The sequence below is a fragment of the Paralichthys olivaceus genome, chromosome 24 (genome assembly GCF_024713975.1).
Source record: "Paralichthys olivaceus isolate ysfri-2021 chromosome 24, ASM2471397v2, whole genome shotgun sequence".
NCBI lineage: Eukaryota > Metazoa > Chordata > Actinopteri > Pleuronectiformes > Paralichthyidae > Paralichthys > Paralichthys olivaceus.
Genome location: NC_091116.1, coordinates 7,083,791 through 7,103,370, shown reverse-complemented (window position 1 = coordinate 7,103,370; position 19,580 = coordinate 7,083,791). Strand labels below are relative to the sequence as shown.

Here is a 19,580-nt window from a genome sequence, read left to right as displayed (position 1 = left end):
GACCTGAAACTTTGCCGGGACAAATGCACGGGACAGAGCCAGATGTTTCTTTTCTTTGTTGAGGAATTTCTGAGGCAATGATTTGCATCCATATTTCATGTGTTGCAGGTAGTTATGCCAAATCCCCAGTGGGAAGAGGTCAACACTTCAGCCAAAGTGCTGCATTAGATGGAAAACAAAAGCTCATTAGTATTTTTAAATTAGCGCTGAGTCTGCTGTAAATGCAGTGCTACCAAGCGCCCCAATCTCTTGAGGTCTGCGTCGCCTCGATGCGTAGTTAGATTTTTTGGGAGGTGCATGTCAGGGTACACGTAGGGCTCAGTGTAGGGTACACGTCTACAAGTAGGTTACAGCGTAGCTTCGATGCAGAAGCATGAATTGGATTTTACTTAAACCATATCTAGTTAATTGTGACGACACCTAATATACACTATGACTGTTCCAAAACTGTGTGTTTATTATCGTTACCGTGACAATGAAGGTCTGGCACGTTCCTGTGGATCGCAACTGACGGCGGGGATAAGCGGCACCTCGATGGTTCTTTAGATTGAAAACCTAAATAAGGGTAGAATCATCACTGATTTTCTCTTTTCAGTTCTGATTTACTGCCACTGTCTTATTTTTTCTCCTCTAAGGGAATCTGCCATTTGAATTATTTCAGCAGCTTAAACCAAGAAAAGACGACAGTACACAGAAACCCTGCATCTTCTCGGTTGGTCACTTGACAAAACAGGTGCTTTTACCATTTTAACACGGAGAACGTTTGTTTGGAAAAAGCCCCCTTTAAGCACCAGCTCTCCTTACTGAAGGTCAAACAGCCTGTGTAACAGCTTAATAATAAAGTCCGCAAACAAATTACCGGCACACAGCCGCGGTTCAGCTGGGTACAGCGCTGGCTCCTTAAGGTGAGGTATTAGCAAAGCTTATTTATTTTCATTTCCGTGGCTTTTATTTGCTCCTTTCCCCTGTGGTAAAGCAAAGGCTGATTTCTGCCATGATTCCCTCCTTAATTTTAATACCCTTTTTACTCATCATACAGACATTACACCCCCCAACCTACCCCTCCCATCCCTCAGCTCTCTGAAATAATGTAACTTGGGCTCACACAGGAACACAGGGCCACCACAGGGAGGACTGTAAACTAGCTTTCTTTCTCTTTTTTTCCTCTCTGCAATTAATTGGTGTACAGCCATGTGCATATATGATAACAGATATCCCCCCCCCTCTCCTGTCACACATACACACACCTCCCCAACAAGGAAAAAGGGAGGTTAATTAATGTAAGGGGCTGCGTGTTCACTGAGATGCAGAGTTTACTTCACCGCTGCTGCTGCCACCGCCACCCCTCCTTCCCCCTCATTCTCCTGCTCCTCTCCATCAATCCCCCCTACCCACCCTCCTCCACCCTACATCCCCTGCCGCCTTAAGAGTCTTGATTCTTTGCTAATGACCTAGTTCTTTTAATGAGCGGTATTAACCCCTGGCTACAGTCGCCCAGGTCTTAATTGTCAAGCCAGGCTGAAACGCAGGGAGAGGAGTCCCTCGCCCATCAGCAGGTAGAGGCGGCGCAGTCGGCGTGCTACATTAGCACGCCTCATCACCGGGGCCCCAGGAATAAATAATGAAAAATAAAATAAAATAAAAAGGTTGCCGAGGCAACTGGCAGCCACCATCATCAACTACGTTACCCCCCTCCTCCTCCTCTCCCCACTAGCATCAAGGGGTAACCTTGTGATGATGATTTTGGACTATCTCCTGCTGCGACCAGAGTGGGGAGGAGATACAGTGTGTGTGCACAAAAAAATATATAAAAGTATAATCAGAGTGTGTATCTGCTTAAGAAACCTGCAAACTCATTAAGACACATTTGGAGAAATTGAGGGAAAAAAATGCAGACCGGGTTCTTTCATTTACAGAAAATGTGATTAAAAATTCCCCTTTATGTTGCACCCAAGAGGTGTGTTTTAAAATTCAAACACTATTTACTATTAAGCACAATATAAAATAAATCCAATAATGAGATATAGAAATATAGACACCTAATTAGCACAAGGACGCTGCAGAGCTTCATGAAACACTAATGGCATTAATGAAGAAAAGTCCAAAATAGCACAAGATTCGTTCAAATGCAGAAACAAGTCGGCAGCAAAGATGCAAATGCAGCCGCTCCTACACGACTGCAGTGAGACTGCTTCAATTCTGTACTAAAATGACCATTAAACAGTCTTAACAAAAAAGGAAAACAATTTTAAAAGCTGAAAAATCTTTATTTTTAGAGTTTTTCAGCTTTCCTGCATTTTCTAGATTACACGTTTGAGTTTTTATGGGTTTTTTTGTCTTTAATGGGGCAAAATGAGCAAAAATTAAATGTTTCTCTGCAATTATAATTCTAAAAACGATTAAGTCTAATTGTTTTTCTACATATTTCCAGGAGATTGTCTATTAATCAACATGCATGGGATACATTGTCACGTCACCTGTTTTTTACCTGCGACCTTTGGTTAAATGCTTCTACCTATTCCACACTAACCTGAAATATAAACCACATCCCTTCCTGTGTTCTAGAGTAAAAGAAATCAGACCTTAAACTTTGACAAACTAGAAAATGGATGCTCCTGTGTTGGAGGGGAGGAGGTCAGCCAGATTAAAAGCCCCTGTTGACCAAATACGGGTTTGTGCCGCACCCTTGTACTCATCGTGTTAGGAAATGAGTCCATTTCCCATTAGGATGCTGCTGCTATGCCTTTACAGCTGGGGGTATTAGCAGCAATAAACCTCACTGTCAATCTACAGTAGAGTGGGGGCCTCTGTGTGTGTGTGTGTGGATGGAAACGGCGCAGTGTCAGTTAATTTGTGTGTGGATTTCATACAGTGTGTACTTGCAAGACATTGTCATTGGACAAAAAGAGAGAGAGAGAAAGTGTGTGTGTGTGTGTGTGTGTGTGTGTGTGTGTGTGTGTGTGTGTGTGTGTGTGTGTGTGTGTGTGTGTGTGTGTGTGTGTGTGTGCATGTTTGCATGAGGTCGAGTTTCCAGCGGTCGGGCTGTTGACGTGACAGCCCGTCGGTCAGATCAGGAGAGGGGAGACCTTGACCTGAGCTGTCCAACCAGCAACGAGCCCTGCAGCACTGGGACCAGTATGACAAGGGCAGAGGGAAGGGCAGCTGAACACACACACATACTCCCACACATGCACACACACACACTCTTCTTATGCACTTGCTACTGCTAGGTACAGAGACAGAAATGCCTCAATTTATAAATAAGTGTCTGTGCTTCGTGTACAGCTACATGTAGTTTTGCGATTTTCCCAGACAAAAAAAAAGATTAATGTGAGAGAGACTTGACAATATCATTCATCATGGCTCCAAAGAAGTGGATCCTACGTTGCACTGTGAATGCTTCAAATATGGCTGTCGACATAGTTCTGCTACATAAGATATCCGAACCAACCAGTGGAATGCTGCATGAAATAATGCAGTGATTCCCATGCAGACAGCAGTGCAGATGTGCATTTATACATCCAATGGGTGGATCTTTCTTGGGGTCAACCTATCCCAAGATTCAATGGGCGTCGGTGATGAAGCAAAAACAACTAGTTATGCGGGTGGCTAAGCTGCAGCAAGTACAGGTACAATTATGTATCTAAAAACGTGATGGTAAGTGTGGGACAAGGTATAAGATGCAAATCCTCCGTACACCAGACCGAATCATTTTACATAGGCATAGCCAGACTACTTGGCGTACGGGGGCCGCGGCAAAGGATGCGGCCCCTGATTTGGGTCACAGCTTAGGATTCAGTGAGCGTTATCATCGTACAGTCCAAATTCTTAAAATAAACACCCAAGTTGATGACATCCATGTGGCACATTGTGGCCGGCAATTAAGTGTAGAAATGATCCCGAAACACAAGGAATTATGGGTAAGAGGAGTCCATTAAATAAATTCCGAGATTGTTGAAATCAAGATGCAACACTGTTGATGTGAGGATGTTTTGTTCCTCATGACTGCTTTACTGTTTCCCCAGGCCAGGAGGGGACAGGTCTGACTCACCCGCAGCTGCAGGACGAGACTCGTCATCCTTTAGTGGTGATAGTAGCCATCTGCCAGGTTGTCTTCATGAACACCATCCAGAGTTGGTTTCTTTCTAAGGGTAAAATAATGGAGGAATATTAGGACTCTGCATCTGTGCTGCTCTCCTAGTGTCCCCCAGGTCTGTTGGATTCATTAAAAATGACAACAGTGGTCAACAAAATAACAATACAGTACATTAAGCCACAAATTGTGACACAAAGACCATGACAAGAGACTACACTCTGTGGACAGTGACAGATAAATCCTTGTTTTTGGTACAAGCTTAGTATGGACGAGAAAATAAATGCCGGAAATGTTGGTCAGGGCTGACTTTCAGCTTTAAAGCTGGGGTTGGTAATCTTGGAAATGCTAGCAAGAGCAGGCTACACTACTACAATTTGTTACAATAAATATCTGTATCAGTTCTTGCATCGATCAGCTCTTGTATTTCAGAAGCTTCAACACCTTGAAATAGATGATGTCATTTAAGAGAACTTTCGGATCATCACAAACCTTTTCATATTAATTAACACATGACCTCATTCAAACAGAAATTTAACTACCCAAACGTCTCGCCAGCAGAGGTCAATTTCAAATATTTAGGTCATTTATGGTCTTTCCTGAGGAGTACTACAATATCTGGTGTTTCTTTTTATTTTCTCTGCAAACCAAGTACAATTAGTTGCTGGTTTAAGGTACAAATTAATAAGCCAGAAAAGCTTCCTTGGTAAAGAACATGATATTTTGCTCTCCTGTGTGATGCACCATACCTAAATTCCCTGAATGTAAATCACCTTAACAAGACTCTGCTGCTTTCTATGTCATATTGTACATAATAATTCATGGGAGGGAAAAAGAAAAAGGCTTTTTTCTGTGGCACACTATTCTTCCAGGGCTCTGCTCTCCAGAAGCAATGACACTGTACTTTTGTGAGGTTTGTCTTCTAAAAGCAATAAACGAGAATATCCTGCCTGAATAGGGAGTCTAAGAACCTTCACGGTAAATTTAAGGAGGGGAGATCCGTGGAGGCCTCAGGAGCCACCAAATGCCTTTCCTTAAGCCCTCGGCATTCGGGGGAAAGGGGGAAGGAGGGAGAAGTGAGGCAGAGGGAGAGAAGACGAAGAAGACACTATTTCCTTTCAACACCCCACACCCCCTTCCTCCCTCCCTCCTTCCTTCCATCCGCCCAACTACTGCCTTTTCATTTCTGTTTGAAGTAACGCAAGATGAAACCATGCGAGTGCCGTCATTACCGCCATCATCACTGCTACTATCATCATCATCATCATCATCATCATCACGACTGCCACCGCAGCCAACGTCAACATCATCATAGAGACCCCTCTAAGTCTCGCTGTGATATTGCCCGTCATTTTTTCCCCCGTTGTCAGCGCAGGTTACAATCTGTAATCCATGACTGCCTCAGAATTAGAATGTCCCCTGTGAGTTTTATTTTTCGGCTCGTTTCTCTTCTTACGCCCCCTCCACCTTCTTTTTCTTGTTTTTTTTTATTCCTGTTTTTGTTGTTGTTGCCCTAAAGGCTTTACCGATGCTCTACGGCCCCGACGTTTATTCCTCCTAATCTCAGTTTCATCTCCAGGCTAGCTGTGACAGATGGTTATAGGCACACAATAGTATTAAGACTTTTTTTTTCTTTTCTTTTCCTCACCCCTCTGCCTCCCCTTGCCCCCCACACTGCTTTTTTCCCCCTCTTCTGTACAACAAATAGCGATCAGACACAGAGGCCTGACTTCTGTGTAGGTAAACTGCGCTTTAAACGTCTCTCTGTGTGCCGTCTATCTCCCCTCTGTCAAGTAACTCCCCCCTTCCTCACCTCCTCCTCCTCCTGCTGCTGCTGTCGGCACTCCAAGGTAAGCTGCATTAACCTCACTGACTGTTATTAAAAAGATGTATTTCCCCAGGTTTTCCCTGCGCCGCCTCTCTCCCTCTCTTCTTCTTTTCTGATGGATTCACTGCACACGTATTCTGAATACACACGTTTTGGTGCGTGCACACTCACACTGAACAAACAAATATCAGGACGGCATCATAAATTCTCAACGCCAGCCACAGTCAGTCTAATTTCAATCCCACCGTCATTCGTGTCAGATGAGAGCCGCCGGATGATGCATAGGGGTAAATAAGGCGGGTAAAATTAGCCCCTCCTGTCATTCCCTACCTTTTACCCCCTGAGGCATCCTGGGAAATTGACTGCACACTGTATTTTGAAAATTAGCCCCTTAATGTTAGCCAGAAAAATGGGGTTGGGCGGGACTGGGTAATGCCTTACCAGTGTCACCCACAGCGGATTAATTACCAATTTTTCACCTCATTTTGCATTTATATCATTCTCTGTTCATAAAGGAGTAGGTAAAATGATTGAATAGTAAAATATGCAGGTAATGAATGAACCTCTAAACCTTTACAACCAACAGTTCAACAGGCAATTCAACCTCTTGTGCATGAAAACCTTGAAGGAACCATAAAGCATGCATTTTCAAATTCTAAGTGAATAATTAGGAGCCACCTACATAAACACAGGCATCATCTGTGAATTTGGTGATGACTGTTTGTTTATTATAGGAGTGAATTAGATGTGTAAAATCTAAACATAAAAAGCAGATTCAACGGAAAACAGTTAAATCAAGTCACTAATTCAGTTTATTTTGTGTGATCATAGTCGGATTACGGCATCAAGCCTCATCATGGCTGCAAACAAAGTTACCGACTGTGGGTTCATGGAGGTAAGGAGCTGATTCAGCTCATAAGCGGGGCAACTTCATTCTTTAACCACATCATTACAGCTGAATGGCCTCCAGGTTTCAGTTTGGGTGCCGTTCAGGGTTCAGCGAAGGCCGAGGCAGAGCTTTGTTTAGGCTCTAAGCAAAGACGGATGACTGGAACAGTCAAAGTCGTAAAAACGGGCCAAACGCAGACACACTGGAGTCATCAATCTGTTCAATATAACCAGCACTGAGGACTGATGAGTTAATTCCGAGGGACGGTAATGCTCATTTTATGAAGGCGTAGAATAAGGGAGCCAAATTTTTGAAGCTCCGACAAGACATTTTGGATATTTCTAATTAAACTCCAGTATTCTGAAATCCTTTAAGGTGATGACAGTGAACTGACAACTGAGGAAAAATATCTTACAATGGAGTGGTTTACACTATATTGAGGCTTTTAATGCAAGAGCCCAAAAGACAAATCAGACGATGTTGGACAACTTGTGTCTATTCAAGAATACCACTGTTGAATAATTGCCACGTTTTCCCAGAAGTTAGAAGTAGAATGATCACATGATGCAAACAGGAAAATGAGATGAAACACTCCCTCTGTTTTCTATGACATGTAAAATCATTATAAAAAAAAAAACATTCTTGTGTGGTATCATACCCTTTAAGCTCTTTGGAAATCTCGTGTAGGTTGAAACAATTCTCAATCTATGATCAGGGCAAACTGAGTCTCCGCTAGGAAGCTCATCTCACCTTATTCTACACAAAAGGGCATTTTGCACTATCATCCGAATGCCACAGCTCCTCAATGACTGATCCACCCGCCCAGTGGAAGCAGAGGGAGCAGTTGGGGGGTTAGGGGGGTGCAGAGGTCGCAGAGTCGGATGTGGGCCTGCCGGGACCCGCCGAGGATTAACACAAGCGCTGTGCTCAGGACATATGGCATTTGTCATCTCCCACTGGGAAAGAGACTCTCCCTTGGCTCTTGCACCTCTCCCCCCTTCCCTCATCACATCTCTCTCTATCCGATTCTCCCTCCATCTCTCTCTCCTCCTGTCGAGATTTAAAGGCTTGAAGTGCTTTAGTTGTTTACTGTGCATTAAATGCAACCCCCCTCCTCATTCACCCCACCCGCTAAACTTCGCAGTGTTAAGAGAAAAATGGCTCAGAGGAGGAGAGGCTGCTGACGCTGTGAAGCCCTCTCAGACGGAGGCTGGAGTCATCACGGGAAGATGTTCGCTCTTTATTCCATGTGAGGAAGAGGAACAGTGCAGCTGTGGCACAGACACCGACACCTGCTCTCACAAAGCAATGCACACTGGACATTTAAAGCACAATATATTTTTGTGTATATGAAGTGATACCAATTTTCTCTCCATGTATAGTTGCTTATCTTCTAATATCAGCACTTCTGATCGTGATGACATTTTATTCAGCATCTGCTATTGCAGTTTGAATATGAATACAGCAGGTAAGTCTGCCAGGAAGGAAGTGGCTGCAGAAGCTACAAGTATTTCCAGAGTACTGCTTTCTGTGTTTACTATGAATTAGAAAAACAAGTCAGTTAAAAATCCAACCAACAACATTCTCATGAAGTCTACATTTCACAAATCTTTACGCTCCATAAACACAAAATGCGTCACTTCTTTTTGACACAGGAAAGAGCATGACAGCAGCAAATCTTACATATATTCAAATTAAAATGTCATGAGTAACATCTTATTTTAAAAGGCAGTTTATCGTCCTGCGTCTCCATCGTAAACAATCCCTCGTCACTGATGTTCTGTGACCTCTGAAGTATTACTTCCTTACGATCTACAAACTGTTGCCTGTTCTATCACTTATGTAGCAGCACATCCGCTAAACACTGTGTGGGTTGTGTTGTTTAAATTGAACTGCAGTTTTGCCCTATAAGGAAGCTAATTAGCAGAATGACGTTCATGCTGCACAACCTCATGTCCCTTCCCCGAGTGTGAATACTATCATTCAGCTTCACGCTTGCAGGTATGCTCTTGTCATCCTCCATCTTCATAAAGAGGCATGTTATTATAACATGATGGAGTGCTGTGTTTTCCTTCCAGTACTTTCTTTATGGGACAACGTAATATGCCAGGAATCAAAGCTTGTAATTCGGCAGTTGATGTTTATTGTGGGCCTCTCGTGTCTTGAGACATTTGATAAACAGCATGTTGCTAAAGCAGGAAAAAGGTGGTGTTGGAGGATCTTGTGGGAGCTTGCCAAAATAATACCCCATTCAGCGCAGCTACCATGTGAAAATGTCTCCAAGTACTGACTCATATTTCACCGCCAGAACGAGCAGTTTGCCGTATGGGCCTGGTGATGAATTATACCAAAGCACATTCCTTATGGGAAATCTGGATGGTGCAGGAGAGACGGGGGAGCAAGCTTGAGCGACAAATTGCCTTCACTGTCAGTTAGTCCATGTTCCTTTCTTCTGTGTGTTGTTGTTGTTGTAGGAGGGAGAGGGCTGGGGGTTTATTTTGTTAGGTGGAGGTTATTTCTTCTTCTGCGAGTCATTTGGAAAATCCCTCCAGGAAGTAAGATCTCAGGATCAGAGGCCGCCAGAATAGAATAGGCATTGGGAGCGAAACCAAGAAACGCAACAACATAAAAAAAAAAAATCTCTCAGATGATGATTTGCCCCATCAGCTCCATCGATACCTGTTAGCAGCAGCGAACAAGCAGCAGTGGGCCAGAGGCCAGATAAGCCCAGTTGGTTGGACAGTTGCCAGTTTGGATCCCTGGGATTTTTCTAACAGGAATCGGTGCACACCCACTCTGATCCCACAGGCTGGAGAACCAGTGAGGGCCAAGGGCCACAAGGATAACCCGCAATCTGGAGGATGAACTCTGCCTCTGAGCTGGGCTCAAGAGGAGATAATACAGATGGGACAGAAGGGCCCAAGCCTCTCCACAACCTGATGAAGTGTCCATGTGCAAGGCACCAGTATTCTAACTTTGACGTTCGTATTAGAGGGAGAAAAATGACCTGGTTTCTAAGCATAATCACTTCACTGAAAGCTTTCAATCTTCAAATCACAAGTCAAGATGAAAGAATAATGGACTTAGGCTGTTTTTATGGTAAGAGCAAGTTATTGCAACAGCATATAAGTGCATTTTAGACTATAGTGTCTGTATTTCCATCTTTGTGAGGACCGTTGCTTATTTCAAAATAATAATGCCGCCATGTACAAAGCCAGCTTAATGAAGACATAGTAAACCCAGCTAAGTGTGAAAAAACTTGACCCCATCCAATGACTCATGGGATGAATTGGAATACAGTAAGCCAAGAAGTCAAATGTCACTTATGTGCTTGCAGTTTAATTTTCTTTTTTAAACTGTCCCAAATGAGTGCAGGCTGTTCTTGGTGTGGAAATAAAATTCTCACACATAACACATAAGTGCAACGTTAAGCTGTCAACATTTTTTTTCCCTCTGTGACTCTTCTCTAAGCATGTTCCTTACAAACTGAACAGCAGGCATGGTAATTGTGGTATCCTTACATTTGGCCAAAAACCTGGTGGTCTTTCACACGATGTAAATCAGTCTTAAAAAGGGATTAAACATCTGTTTGAGAAAAAAGGAGGTCAGCTGTAGTAGACGGGGAGATTGAAGAGTCAATGCTGTTTACAAGTGATTTTGTTTTGTCTTTTGGTTCTCGAGACAAATACCTCCATCTTCCATTTCCATGTTTACCACACACACTGAAAAACAACAAGCTTACAGGCCCCTTCAATGCAGAGGGATTACCAGGAGAGAGCATTTCCTCCTTCAATCTCAATTTACCTCTGCATAAATCCCAAATTTATGAGCATGTTAGCAGGCGTAATCCAGCCTTGATTTGCTCATTTCTAGCACAAGGGAGAGACGGTGAAAGAAAGCTTACCAACTGGGTAGTTGTTGTCACTAGCACTAGAGTAGGTGGCCAACAAAAGCCAGAGAAACATAAAAACATGCAACAGCGCCTGTGACGGTGTCTGGAGTGAGGCTGATGTAGGAGGCAAAATAGGTGGTCTTCGCTCTTGTTTGTTTGTCTGATTTATTGATATCCCTCACTGGGGAGCTTTGTCTTTCGTCAGACTGTCAGGGTGCACGGTGGCGACGAGAGGGGGAAAGTGTTGAGAGAAAGAGAGGGAGAAAAAAGTGGTTATTTCTGCTGATAGGGCATATTTTTTGTCAACAGACTCTGGCAGATGAGTGTATGTGATAATGCCACTGCCAAGGAAAGTCTCTCAGCTCTTCAGCCTCCGGAAGAATATTTCTGTCTCCGCTCAGGGCCGTGGCTGCTTCTCTCCCCTCCTTCCAGCTTTTATAATTCAGTAAACTGAAGTAATTACCACAGAGGCATGCTCAATAATTACAAAATGCTCCGTCACGGTCATGTAGGTAATGGCATCGCTTGCTCTGCTAGCAGCGATAACGCAGGTGAGACGAATTGCAGAAAACAGATCTGATAGCATTGTTATGGTAAAGAAATGGCATTATGATCAAGAGCAGCATTTCTACGGGAGTGGGGGGTAATATAGACACATGTTCATGCACGTGTTTTCTCTTCTCTACACAGGTACAAAGAGAGACTGACTGACATTCTGTCCATTGTCAAACAACATACTGATTCGTGCTTATCCTGCTGATGCGTCATCTCTTCTTCTGCAAATCAGCATGAAATTTGCTTAATTATCAACTGCAAATCAACAAAATATAAGGGGTTGTTTACTGTAATCCCATTTTGCTTAGTATAATTTCCTAGACTCCTCTCCTGGTGGCATGTTAACCCAGGATTGGACATGGTGGCATCCTGCAGATCGCTGCTATATCCAGTGCAGCTTCCACAAAACGGCCGCGAGAACATGCCACGTAATTAGCAAAATGCGGCCCTAATGCTCGTCTCCTTGAGAGTTTGACCCTATTTGTTTGTGCCGAGGTAATTTCATTACGCCTGTGCGATTCCCAGGAGCTGCCGCGAGTTAACGCTAAATGCTCACCAGAGAGGGGATAAGTATTTGGCAAGGCATCAGCAAAGAAAAGAGAGGGAGCAGCGGAGCTCAATAACACTTCTTTCATGTTGACAAATTCCATTAGTGCGCAAAGGCTGGTGTTTGTGCTCTATTTTATTTATGATAATGCTCAGGCATGGGAGGCACGAGGTATTCATCACCCATGCCACCTATGTGGCCTGACAGTGTGCGGCAGACGTCTGTGATTTGCACAGAACACTCAGCCTCATGCTCGCACCAGCGGGTCTGTGGGAAAGTGAAGGTGGCATCCTGTATCAGCATTTCAACCTTCGTTTTTGGCTCTGAAATGCTGTGCACTGACATTTTTGTTTTATAGGCATAAAAATGCGGAACGATGAACTTATATGACCAATTTACTAAAACAGTTCCGTTTAATCATGAGAACAACATCGATCCTGGGGTCACAGGGGCTGTTAAATTCACCTGCAATGGTCTCATTACTGTGATGTGATTCCTGTTGAAACAGTATATTTCAGGGAGACATTAGACCAATGGGCTATTAGTTATGAAGAGAAAGACATTTTAATTTGTTTGGCAGGACAAGCAGAAAGGTGTGATCTCATCTGTCTCTGCTTTTAAACTTGTTCTACACATACAACTGATTTTGATGTCACTGAAAACCTTCTGTAGGTCATTTGGCTCTCGATCCACTGTGGGGGTAGAGGCAGAATAAAACTCATAAAACCTAAATTCACTCCAGATAGGTTTCTAAACGCAACATCACCTGGCTATCAAAAGCTGCTTTATGCCAAACATGTCTCCATCTGCAGAGGGTGTTGTCGTGCTGATTAGGGTCCTATAAAGCAGCTCCAGGATCTGTGGATGTGGTGGCCTCCAGTCTCTGCTGGCACCAGGCAACGTTTCTGTTTCAATAAAATATCATGATCACCCTGCCTGCAAGTGTTTCTGCATACATGTGGCTTTATTTGACTGCGACTATAAGTATGTTTGCAGATGCCTGTGTGTGTTTTGCATGCACATATTTGTGCGCAAGTGTCCCATGTATGTGTATGTGTGTGTTTTGACTGTTTTTGGTGGGGTGTGTATACACGCACGCACATACACACAAAACACTGAGGTTGGAAACATTCTGATGTCAACAGCGAAACAAGAAATAGGAAACACATTTAAATCTCTGGCGCTGAAGATGGTGTTCGGGAGCCAGGCGAAATCACCACACAAGCCGGCATCGCGTGTGACAGGGTGCATCGCGGGATAGCTCTTTATCCTTTGCGCGCAAAACAGCAACAGGGAGAGGTACGTCCCATCTGAGGACAGAGAGTCGGCGCAGGTTGTACCTATTAGGGCAGCTTAGTAACTCAAGAAGCGGCAATTTATGAGCGAAGGAAGGGGAGGGAGGATGGAGGATTGGGGAAGAAAGGAAAACTAATGCCATAACTCTGAGGGCTCCCAGAAGACAGCTTTGAGGATTGGACTGGATGACAGAAAGGCTCGTCATCACAGAGGTGGGTATGAGCGCTGGTAATGAGAGGACTTTCTCCATGCCAGGCATTATCATGGACAGATTGCACCCAGAGAAGAGGAGGCCTCCTTTTGTCTGTTGAAAGCTACATGGGCTCAGAGTCGGTATAAAGAAACCAATCCTACAACATGCAAAGGGGAATGTGATATTTGGCAAAATGGGGCTCCAGTTTTCTATAAATTTCAAAGCATTGTGGAGGAAAACAGACAGATCTTCTGTTGCCTTAAGACAAGTAGAAGGGTCATAATAGATGACAGGGGAAAATGTACCAACGTACTGTACTTTTTTCCCCCTCAGTTTTCAATCTTTTGTGGTTGGCAGCAGGGACAGAACCCAGGAAACAGTATCCTATCACTTAAATGGTTAAGTATTTTATGAGTAAAATGCTTCCAAATGTCTCTCAAAAACCTTCCAGACCACACCAAAGACAAAATGAGGTAATATTACGTTTCTGAAAAGTCCCCAGTATGATACCCTGACTCTGCTGTAATTGCATCAGAAAAATAGTGCACGAGTCTCTCTCTGTTACATGTCAGGCCATTTCGCTTGGCAAAAGCTGCGCTCATTAAGAGTGTGGGAGAGAAAACTTCTCAAATTTTTCCCAGCTGAAAGCTTGTATGCACATAGAGAACACAACATGCAGACGTGAAGTATCACCAAAAAAATATTATCCATATGTCCAACACTTTTGGCACCAGTGTTTCATGCTAACACTTCAGGAAACAATAATTAGCCACTATACTAATACTTACATACACAAAGCGAAGCGACATATGGTACACTATGGTACACACGTCATAACAGTGTAACAATTACACTGACCTTCTGAAATATCAGACTTGGAACCTAATTTTTTTAACAGATTCAAATGTCAAAGTTTGATATAAGTGAAGCAACATCAATTACAACCACAAAACACTTTTTATGCATAATTAATTGCTATATACTTCTGTTATTGTACAAATGACTCTTGTTTTTGGAAATACACAGTCTTTGCTGAAGTTTTGAAGTGATAGTTCTTGGATACTTTTAAACACTAATATCATCACTATCTCCTATTACATGAATATAGTAACAGGCTGAATTCAAAGGCCTTCATATGTAGAAAGGTAAAAACTGAGCGTGTCTGTTGGACATATGAAAATAAATGTGTAAAAAATCCTGCAAGGTGCTCTTTGGCACAGGATTTTTAATGCAAAAAAAGAAATAAACCAAGGCCCTGTTGATGTCGGGAAATTATTAATTAGGGTGGCTAATGAATAGGAAAGACAGTCACCCTGATAAACAAGCCACAACACATGTATATTTGTTTTTATTGTTGCAGCACTGAGAGTAACTTGGTTTATGTCCCTTTTTTGCTTCACATGTACTGATTTAAAGTAATACTACCAAAACCTAAGATAAGATAAACTCCCACAACGGGAAAATCACTAACGGCAGCAAAATGAGGTAGACAAGATAGAATGCGAAAGTATAAAATATAATAAAATAGGTAATAAAAGAAAATTAAATAAAAATACAAAGAATATGTACATACTATACACCTTTCACTACAGACAGAAATATTTGTAGAGAAACATACTTGAGTACAGGATGACTGCACCCAGATTCATGTATTTACTATTAAATTCAGTCCCTTTGGGCTCTGAAAAGAATATGTAATTGACTTCTGTTACATGCATACAAATATATGAACGCAGGCAGGCAATCCTATTGATTGTTCATGATTACAGGATGCTATTATTTTATTGTTGTCAATATAAAAAAAATCTGCTGATTAAAATCAATGAATACAAGCGCAACGTCTTTGAAAAAAGTTATGAAGACTTCACTTTCCCTCATATAAAGCGTAACAGTGATACACAGTTTTACAGATGTGTTTAACACTAATTGGGTTATTTCCCATTTGATTTAGCATACATATGACATTTGGGTGTGTGCTAACACGACACCATGACAGGGCCAGAGTTAAAACGTTCAGATTTTAAAAAAATAATCACCTTCACTCTTCTCCCCCCCCCCAAAAAAAACCAGCCCCTCTGGGATGGCCCCTTTCAGCACCGGGGCCCCTTGAACCGTCATCGCCTTTCACCACACGTTGGGTGATAATTGTACCTCATGTAAATGACACTAAAAAGATGCACTGGGACTGCATTGCAGCTGCAGCGTGAACACGGGCTAATTCACGAGTCACTTAAGAGGGCCTCTTTACTCAACTACTGACACTAAAACGCGATGTAACAATATGTGAATCTTTAAAATTCCTCAATGATTCCGAGGCCCCGCCCCCTCTGTCTCTGTGGCACCCTAATCTAGTGCAGATTAAAAAAATGGCTATCATGAAACAGGCTTTCCCTGTAAGTAATCCCCTCCTCTGTGAAAGGAAAAGGGGGGAGAGAGGTGTTGGGAGAGGAGAGGGGGGTTTGAGAAAAAAAAAATCTGCAGCAAAGAGCCTTTTTTTGCTTCTAGTTATGTCAGGCTGTATTTTAAACAGTGCTAATCATATACCTTTGTGGACACTTAATTAAAATTACAAAACCAATTTTAATCGGCGGTCCAATTAATATGTAAATGTATGCAAATGTAGTAAAACAAGGTGGTGATTAAGTTAAGGACACTCTATTTCATGTCTTCCTTAAGTGTGAAAACAAACCGTCTTTTTCCCCTGCCACCCCCCCACCCCATCACACCCCCAAAAAAAAGAAGAAGAAAAAAAACAAAACATCCAAGACTGATGGATTGTGATGTTTACTGGCCACATGCTAAGTTAGGAAACACCCTCTGCTGCATCATTGGTAAAAAAGGGAAGTACAGGAGGAGAGATTATTCCAAATCCAGATTTCTAATAATTTATTCATCCCACACATTTACGTGCATCAGTGTTCATTCACCTAAGGTCAGCGTGAAATGAACTGTACAGCATTTTACACCGTAACTTAAGTGTTGCGGGGTATGTTTGAAATTCACGCCAAAGTTTGCCGGGCTTGAGGTGAGAGTTGACAATTCTAAACGAGCGCACTTTCAATTCTAATTAGGCCTTGGAGATACGGTGGTCTTTCAAAGTCATGTCTGCAGGTGCCGCAGAGCAGCGTGGGGGGGCGAGCAGGTAATAATGACTCTGAATCTGAGTGGATGTGAAATTACTTTGGGCATTAAGGGGGAGAAAGAAAGAGAGACAGAGAGGAGAGAATTAATTTACCCTGGAAGTGAGGCCTGCAGTGACTAGCCAGATCGAGGTGAATGCGGGTCATTAAACTTTGTTGCTTCTGGATGTATGCACTCTGATAGTTTTATAAATACAGTAAAATAATCTGAAATGTTTCTAGTTAAATGTAACGTGTTATTAAAACTACAGAGGTCATATATTTTCATATATCCTCTATGTGCTAATACATTAACCCCTGTTTGAAGAGCTTTGTGCAAACATTTTAAAAGATATGGCTGTGTGTTGGCACCATTCTCACGGTGTGCAGGACGACACAGTATGGCTGCCAGATCTGGTAAGGTTTTGTGGGTGCGGACTTGGAAATCTGCTCCTATTAGTCGAACAACTTTGGATAATTTGAGCCAGTACTGGCATCTAATATCAGACCAGTCTTGGTTTTATTCTGGTGTGTCGTTTGTCATGGGTTTGGCACGAGTTCTGCATTTTACTAATGGAATGCCAAAACAAATGGGCATTTCATCAGAGTTTAAAAGGCCGGAAAATGCCTCAAGTTGGGAAACTAATAACTCTTTTTTTTTTAAGACACGTTTATGTAAAAGTTTGTTTTAATCAGCTTTATTCGAGAGTTTAAAAAGGCGCTCTCTTCCAGGGCTGGAAAATGTAATTGATATCATCATCATCTGAAGCCCAGTAATCATAAAAAGGTCAATTAAAAACACTGATACTGCAATGAAAAATGACACAGCGGATATTAGAGTAACATCACACACTGATTCCATTAGTGAGATGAGCTGTGCTGTGTGAGTGTGTATGAAATGTGTGTGTGTGTGAGAACATGACCACGGCTTTAGGTATAAGATTGTGTTCCCTTTGTTTGTGTGCATGTTTCCATGTGTATGTGTGTGAGACGGTTACTTGTGCTTGTTTTCCTCCATCCAACAAAAACACAATTTTATGTATGAGTTTGTCTATTCACCGCATGTGTCTGTGTGTGAGTAGAATGTGCGAGTTCATGCATGCATGCGTGCAAGAAGTCAAGCTAGCACGCATGCACACACAACTTCATTCCTATTAGGGAGTGTGCGTGTGCAGGTTCAGTGCACGTGAGCGGCAGCTTTCCGAGCCGTTTGTTTGTCTGTGTGTGATGAACCTGCAAGTGAGCGAGTTAAGTCGCACACAAGGTGGGCTAGGTGTTGGAAACAGCTTGTGTCATCAAGTGTTAGCAACCTGTAATCCCATCTGAGCCGTGAGGATGTGCAGCCCCCCTCCCCGCGCAGCACGCCGGTTCCCTGGGGCTCTGAGTGCAACCTGCGCCCTGCTGATACCTCAGCTACACAAGGTTTCCAGGTGACTTACGCACATAAATACCAGAAGGGGGGTCTCAGCTGTTGGGGAGGTGAGTCTTGTCCCAGAGCAGAGAAACATGATACTGACAATCATAGTGCACAAGCAGGTAGTTGCACCGGTGGCGATTTATTCCGCCTCAGTGGAGAGTCAGCTGCATGAGCTACAAGAAAGAAAGAAAAAAAAGGACTGCACCAGAGCTCTTGCATCTTTTAGCCAATTAAAGCCAAACTGCTCCAAAACTTTATAGTTTACTTTATATGTAACAAAAATTAATTAACGCTCAATTCAATTCACCCAGGCCCTTTGTTGTCACCGCTTCACTTGGACCAGTAACCCGTGGTTTAACTTGTGTTTTCTTCTGTTTCTTTGCAAATTAGGATTATGCAAAAATTACAGAACCTATGTCCAGGAAATATTGTGGAGAGGTCGGACACAACAGCATCAAATCCTTCGCATTGTTCAAGCAGCCCGATGCAGCAGACAGAGGCAGGAAGTGACGTATAAACTCCGCTGACGAGATCACAGGATCGTGTTTACAGCAGCTCGACACCGATGTCAGCTCTTATCACCACAAACTCTCTTGACAGCTTCGTTGGTGTCTTCTACATGTATGAAGCCACTTTCCACCGGGAGATACGGTCTTAAAATACTGATTTTTGAAGCGTCGACAACACCCCACTCGCCCGGACCGGTGGATCCTCCGCTGGGCCAAAGAAATACCCATTCACTTTTGCACTCGACTGAGTTACTTTCTAGTTAGCTACAGTTAGCATTTCCATTCAACTTGCTGTTGTTCAGGCCTTAAAACACATTACTACTTGTGGGCAAAATGTCAGCTGTCTCATTTCCACTATAAATGTTGTTGACTTTATAAAATTGCTCAACAAAAAAAAGAAAAACCTACAACTGGGTTTCTGACTTCCTTGAACCAACAAACATGTTTCCTATAAAATAAACATCAAGGTGAAACTATGTCAGGAAGAATTAAGGGTTGCATGTATTTTGAATGAGGGCTATGACGTACAGAAATGGCAGGATGATGCTTTACACACACGATAACAGATGTTTAACAGAAGCATTGCTAAATCTGATTGTGTTTAAGAGGGTCAATTGAATGTTTGCTTTCATTCCAGACAGTTTTCAGACAAGATCCAAAATATACATCACAGCTGGACTCGGTCCTGATTGGCTCCCCTCACTGAAGAATGACTGAAATCTGTCCAATTGGGCCAGTTTGCAGCAGTTGAACTGGACAGCCTCCAATCAGCAGGGTTACCTCATTTGAATTAGAGGAGCTGCTGCTGTCAGCCAATCTGAGTTTCATTTACATTTATATAGAGGTTCCATAGTATATCACATATTTTGAAGAGTACAGAACCAGAATTTGCTGGTATTTAAATGAATTTATTTAACTAATCAACATTTATTTGTTTATCAAATAGTTGTAAATTACATTTACATAACAAATTCAAATTCCCTTTAAATTTCTCTTCTTTTTGCAGATGCTTCGAAGACATCTGTAAAGAGATAATATACTTTGTGGGGGAATAATCTGAGGTGATGTTTTATTCAACACTGGTATCAAATACATCAATTCTTTGACAAAATTATCACCTGCAAAGAGACGAACCATGGTGAGAAAAAAAGCACGACAAATGGTATGAATCACAAACAGCAGAATTGTTGCTTCTCTCCAGTGACAAGTGTTGAAAGGTATTTTTCTGCCTTTGAAAATTAA

General features: G+C 42.5%; 1 long non-coding RNA gene across 17 annotated transcripts in view; it reads right to left on the bottom strand.

Annotated features, from left to right (window-relative positions):
• LOC109639012 (uncharacterized) overlaps nt 1–19,580 on the bottom strand; it is a 213,311-nt gene that overhangs the window by 176,364 nt on the left and 17,367 nt on the right. For all 17 annotated transcript variants that reach the window (XR_011240441.1, XR_011240442.1, XR_011240440.1 and 14 more), the window contains exon 2: nt 4,052–4,145. This is a non-coding gene — a long non-coding RNA (uncharacterized lncRNA). The remainder of the gene's footprint in view (nt 1–4,051; nt 4,146–19,580) is intronic.